General features: G+C 41.3%; 1 long non-coding RNA gene across 1 annotated transcript; it reads right to left on the bottom strand.

Moving 5' to 3' along the window:
• Positions 1-710: 710 nt before the first annotated feature.
• Positions 711-4468, bottom strand: LOC128340286 (uncharacterized). The gene is made up of 3 exons (XR_008313573.1): positions 4196-4468; positions 2624-2720; positions 711-1005 (listed from the first exon to the last, which is right to left on the bottom strand). It is a non-coding gene; the product is annotated as an uncharacterized LOC128340286 (long non-coding RNA).
• Between the last annotated feature and the right edge of the window lie 1945 nt (positions 4469-6413).

Here is a 6413-nt window from a genome sequence, read left to right as displayed (position 1 = left end):
TCCGATTGCTTTGGGGTTTGGGTGACAGGTACCCCTGGGTGCCATCTACCATGCTACCAATTCTTCAGTGTCCTAACCATTCTGAAACAGTTCGAATCTGAACTGAACCAGGGGGTGGTTCGAACAAAACCAAAACCGAACCACCCCCTCCTGTTTCGGACCCGGTTTGAATCCGAACCGAACCGGGCGAACTAGTTTTGTGCACATCCCTAGTGCTCACATGTAGTTTCCAATTCATATGCAACCAGGGTGGACCCTGCTTAGCTAAGGGGACAAGTCATGCTTGCTACCACAAGACCAGCTCTCCTCCCATGAGTACTGCCTATAACATAGGAATATAGCAAGTACTGTCCATAACACAGGAACATAGGAAGCTGCCTTCTACCGAGTCAGACCATTGGTTCATCTAGCTCTGTATTGTTTACACAGACTGGCAGCGGCTTCTCCAAGGTTACAGGCAGAGTCTCTCTCAGCCCTATCTTGGAGATGCCAGGAAGGGAACTTGGAACCTTCTGCATGCAAGTGTAACCCCAATTCATACTCAATAAATGCGGGTGGGTGGGTTTCAAGTCTATATTTTCTGAGACAGTGTATTTTCACCAGTGATTGCAATAAAGACAAATTCTAATGACAAACTCAAGTGTTTATAAGCATTTAAGGTTTCTTTGTACATATGAACTTGTTAAGCACACATAAAGGAAAACTTCAAATACAAATTTACAAAATCGTATGAATTAGAAACACATCATACAATGATATCATAAGGCTATTTTATGATAGCTTCTTTCCCACAAAATAGCATGTGGCTCGATAAAGAAAAACACAAACTCCTGGTCTCTTTCTTTTAAAAAAAATTGTCCCCAAAGCACTTTTGGACAGTTCATGCCACTCCTATGAGACGTCTTCTGGGTGTGCAGCTGAAATGAAAAAGACCAACAGATGTGTAACGAGCTGACAGGGCTTCTCCAGCATCTCAAACTAGTGCACAACTTGTTTGAAGAGGAACTGCAATAAAGAAACAAGTTCATGAGACAAGGGGTTCCCAACACTTTTCTCCCTCTCAATTCAGGATCTTCTACTTTTGCTGGGTTTGAAACCCCTAGAAGATTTCAAAGACCTTCTTATTAAATGTTACATAGCTACACAAATGCACATAACCATTACAATAAACATTTAATACAATTATTAATTTCTTTTAGCAATATTGTGCTACAGCAACAGCAACTTTCCAACCAATCCTGCTCACTCTCAGAGTCTGACTAATCCTATCCTACATAAAGCCATTTCCCCTTCTCTTTTTGAAAGGGAAGACCCTCTCCCTTTTACCTGCAATAAAGTAGTAAGTTCATAAAACAGAGGGTTTCCGAATCTTTTATCCCTCTAAGTTCAGGAGGTTTCTGTTTCTGCTGGGCTTGAAACCTCCAGAAGATTCCAAGGACCTTCTGAGCATGCTCCACTACCATTTAAGAAAGAGGAGTGGAGATCACAACCCTCTTTAGTTGCCAAATTCAGGGAGCCTCTATAGTTAATCCACATCATAAACTAACAATAGTACTGGTAATAATGGCGGGGTTATGGAAGCACGCAGATGCTTTTCCCAGAGAGGCCATGTCTCCTAAGGGGCATATCTTCTAATGCTCACAAGTCGTCTCCCATTTAAATCCAAGCCAGGGTGGGCCATGCTTAGCAAAGTGGACAATTCATGTTTGCTACCACAAGATCAGCTCTCTTCCCACAGAACAGATCTCTTCCCACTTTACACAAAAAGGCTATTGTGCATGCACAAAAACAGATAGCATTTGTAATTAACTTAAACATACCTTAAACTTTTTGGATTATCCAGCTTGAGCAATTTGACCTTACCACACTCAACAATAGATTTTAAAAAATACATTCTCCAACATGTCCCTTAAAGGGGTGAAAAGAGATTAAACATTTGTGTTCAGGAAGAACATTTTGATGTGACAATTTGAGGGAGCGGGGAGGCATGAAGTAGTGACTTTGTTTTGTCGGTGCTAATTGGTCCATCAGTAGCATCAAGAATGGGAGATGGAAAGAGGGAGATGTCAGAATTCACACATTTAAATCAGTATTAAGGAAACGTAGGAGCATAGGAACATAGGAAGCGTACTCTACTTAGTCCTGTGGTCCATTTAGCTCAGTATTGTTTACCTAGACTGGCAATGGCTTCTCCAAGGTTAGAGGCAGGAGTCTCTCTCAGCACTATCTCAAGAGATGCCAGGGTGGAACTGGACCTTTCTGCATGCAAGCAGATAGGTGCTCTTTCCAGAGCAGCCCCATGCCCTAAAGAGAGTTTCTTACAGTACTCCCATGTAATCACCCATTCAAATGCAAACCAGGGTAGACCCTGCTTAGCAAAGGAGACAGTTCATGCTTGCTACCATAAGACCAGCTCTCCTGCGATGTAGCTCAGTACAGGAATAGAACAGAGTGAGTCTGCTCCTCCTTAGCCACAGCTTCCCCACATTTTGTCCATGGGGATATGATCCCCAAAAGCAAAGCAGCAATTTTCTTTTCAGGAGCATAAGTTAGTTGGTAACTGTAGCATTCCTCATGCCAGCCATCAGCTGCGACACACATGCTAATTTCTCACATAACTTACTTGAAGAATCCAGCCACCTCAAGAAGAGAATGAGAAGGCAGATCTTCATGGCTGAGAAGTGGACTGTCAGTCTTGGAATAATGAAGAGATTCTCCCACTGAATAAAATCAAAATGCAAAGATTTGTCTGAAAGATATATATCTTTTTGGAAATTATATCAGTTTAAAAACACATTCCACTTTCTTGTAAGGAAGAACCACACCGGCAGACATCCTGATTAATGAAGCCCATGAGTGAAAAAAAGCATCTATGGGGATGTGGCTGAGGACCATATGCACATCAGCTCTGCCTGTGCACTGGAATCACCCTAGAATGCAGAATATTTTGGGAATTCTGAAGCTATGGGAAAAACCTGTTTCCTCCTTTTCTTCTGGGGGGGGGGAAATAAAATTTTGGGGGAAATTGAAATATGTATGCAATATGCTTTTTAAAAGTGCCCTTTACAGATCTAAAGTCATGTTTCTCTAGGAACTTAAAACGTATTATATATAACCTGTTGTGCTCATAATATTTATTTATTTATTTAATACATTTATATACCACCCCAAACCAAAGTCTCAGGGCAGTTCACAATCATAAAACAATACAAATAAATAAAACATTAAAATCAATTAAAACTCCAAAAAAGCTGCTTAAAATGAAAAAATTACAATATTTAAAATTACAAAAGCTAAATGGCCTGATTAAAAAGATTAGTCTTCAAAGATCTTTTAAAAACTGCTAGATATTGATTATATTGATAATATTACATATAGAAGTATAGTTTATTCAGACAATAAGTACAAAGGTACTATTTGAATTTACTTTTCAAAGTGTTTACTTTTTGTTGCAAATGAATTACAAGCTGCTCTTAGTTTTTGCCCATTTAAGAAACGCAGGCACAGAGTTAAAGCGGAAAGTAGGAGAAACCAGCTACATACAGTATAGCACCGAACTAATGCAAGAGCAGGGCACACACACTCATTCTGTGCATCCCCAAATAGGGGTCTATGAACCAGACTGAAATCGAAATTGAGCCGGTTTGAACAGGCTTGGCTCGAAGACTCGACCTCGATCTGAACCGAGCCTGGTTTGGTTCAAAGTCAAGCTGAGCCAGTATGGGTCCAGTTCAAGGGGGTGTAAAACTAAGTTTAAAAAGTAATGGCTTACCACCGCCGAGGGCTGCAGTGGACTTGGGGGATGCTGCGGCTACTATGTAACTTGGATTGAATACCTTACCTTAAGGGCCACTCCCCACTCTGCATGAGCCTGTCCATTTTTAAAGATCTTCCATGGAGGCCAATCTTCATGTTCCACCAATGTCTGACTTGTTTGTCATTAGTACAGGAGGAAGGGCCTTCTTTGTGGCCACGACCTATTTGATGGAACTCTATGGGCTTTTGCCCTTGGACAAATATCTTCTGTCCCCAGCAGAAGCTGTTAAGAAGGCAAGGCAATTCCTTCCATATGCAAACTTCCTTCTATATGTATTTCCTTCCTTGTGCAAACTTCTTTGCACAGTTACTGCTTAGGATACAACCCATAAAGAGATTTCCAGTAGTTAAAATTAAAGAACTACCTGCAGTGACTTACCAAAGAGCTGGGAAGTCTCTAGTGCTTCTGGTGAGATGTCCTTCTTTTGATCTTCTTTGTTCCTTCTTGTCCTGTGTCACTCTTGGAATAAACTATTCATAATGCTCTGAGGAACACTCTACCCTGGCATGGTATCTGGATGGTCATCACATTCCAGTATCCTGGCACATGGTGCACAACTCTGACCTCTCACAATCCTTAAATAAACATTGCATGGGTCCTTCCACTTTAGCAGATAAGTGTTCAATTTACTATACTAAGATCTAAGTTCTTCCTTAATTACCTTCCTGAGTACATCATGTAGGAAGACCATCTTGCTACATAAATAAGTCCCAAGCATCCCATTCCAACATCCCTTAGTATACAGGCATCCCAGCTGAGGCTCTGCAGCTGCTGTTGGATTCATGGCAGCTGGGGGATGCTAGAAGCTGAAGTCCAACAGCTGCAGAGCCTCAGGTTAGCCACCCCTCCTCTTGTACCATTTTGCCAGTCATTAAAAGGTCATGCTCCATTTCTGAAACTAATTGAGTTTTTTGCAATGAGCGTAACAAGAAAAAAGGGGCAGAACACATAAACATAGGTAAAGTGGTGCAGGTAAACACTGGCCAAAACTGTTGCAGATTAACACTGGTCTGGGATACCTGAGGGACTGCCTGCTCCCATGGGTTGCTGCCTGCTTGACAAGGTCATCTAAGGGGGCTCTGCTCCGGGTGCCAACAATGAAGGAAGCTCGGTTGTTGTGCACACAGGACAGGGCCTTCTCTGTTGCTGCCCCCAGACTCTGGAATGCTCTCCAAGTGGCTATTTGCTCCTCAGTCTCCTTCATGGCCTATGGAAAGCATGTGAAGACTTGGCTTTTTACTCAGGCTTTCATGTGATTGTCCCCATTGCTGCTTCTTTGTATATTGAATGGTTATTTTTATGTATGTATTTTTTTTAAAAAATTAATTAGATCTGTTTTTATATTTTAGCATAAAATTTTAATTGTGTAATTTTTATAGTTCTGTTTTAATTTTTTTCTATTTGAACTGCCTTGTGATTGTTTTTAATGAAAAGCGGTATATAAATTTAACAATACATAAATTAAATAAATAAAATATTAATAAGTAACTGTGTAGCAATGCTTTGTAGAGGGATCTGGATGGTATATCCTGACATTAACCATAATCCCCCTAGGGATGAAAGCAGACAGGTCAATCTGGTCTGCCCACCCCTAAAGTACCAATCTAACGGCTGGCAACTAAATTGCAGCCAAACAGTCCCCAGGAGGTCCAAATGGTCAAATGTCAAGGCAAAGCCCAGCTGCCCAGTTGGGGTTTACTCCAACCCTTTAAGCACCCAAGCGCCGGAGGACCCTCCAACACAGTCCCTGGCAAAGATTTATATAAGTCTAAGCCCCCTTTAAAGGAGAAGTGCCTGACCCCCTCCCCACAACCTGATAACCCTGTATTCTTCTGCCATCTGGCTAACCCCAACATACAAAGTTGTGACAAATAAATGCATAATATCAGTAGCAGATAAAATGAAGGCCTCCATCCCAATGAGGGTGAAAGTCCATCCATCCCAAGGGCAATCATGGTGGTAGACAAAATTCCCTCATGACCCCATAAAGAGTGACCAGCATAGCCCAAGAAAATTGGGAAGGCACATTCATGTACATCCTAATACTCCAAATGGAGAACCACAAAATGGTTGCCAATTAAATACTCCACTTCCCCTCTACTTGCAAAATCCCATGAGAACATGAGATTTTGCTAGGGATCATTAGGAAGGGGATTGAAAATAAAACTGCTAACATTATAATGCCCTTATACAAAACTATGGTGCGGCCACACACCTGGAGTACTGTGTACAATTCCGGTCACCACATCTAAAAAAGGACATTGTAGAACTGGAAAAGGTGCAGAAGAGGGCAACCAAGATGATCAGGGGTTTAGAGCACCTTCCTTGTGATGCAAGGCTACAACTCCTGGGGCTTTTTAGTTTAGAAAAAAGACAGCTGTGGGGAGACATGATATATCTATAAAATCATGCATGGTGTAGAGAAAGTGGATAGAGAGAAATTTATCTCTCACACACATAACACTAGAACCAGGGTTCATGCCATGAAATTGATTGCCAAGAAATTTAGGTCCAACAAATAGAAATATTTCTTCACACAATGCATAATCAACTTGTGGAATTCACTGGTACAAGATGTGGTGTTGGCTACTAGTTT

The sequence above is a fragment of the Hemicordylus capensis genome, chromosome 1 (assembly GCF_027244095.1).
Source record: "Hemicordylus capensis ecotype Gifberg chromosome 1, rHemCap1.1.pri, whole genome shotgun sequence".
Classification (NCBI taxonomy): Eukaryota; Metazoa; Chordata; class Lepidosauria; order Squamata; family Cordylidae; genus Hemicordylus; species Hemicordylus capensis.
This window is presented reverse-complemented; position numbering and strand designations above follow the sequence as displayed.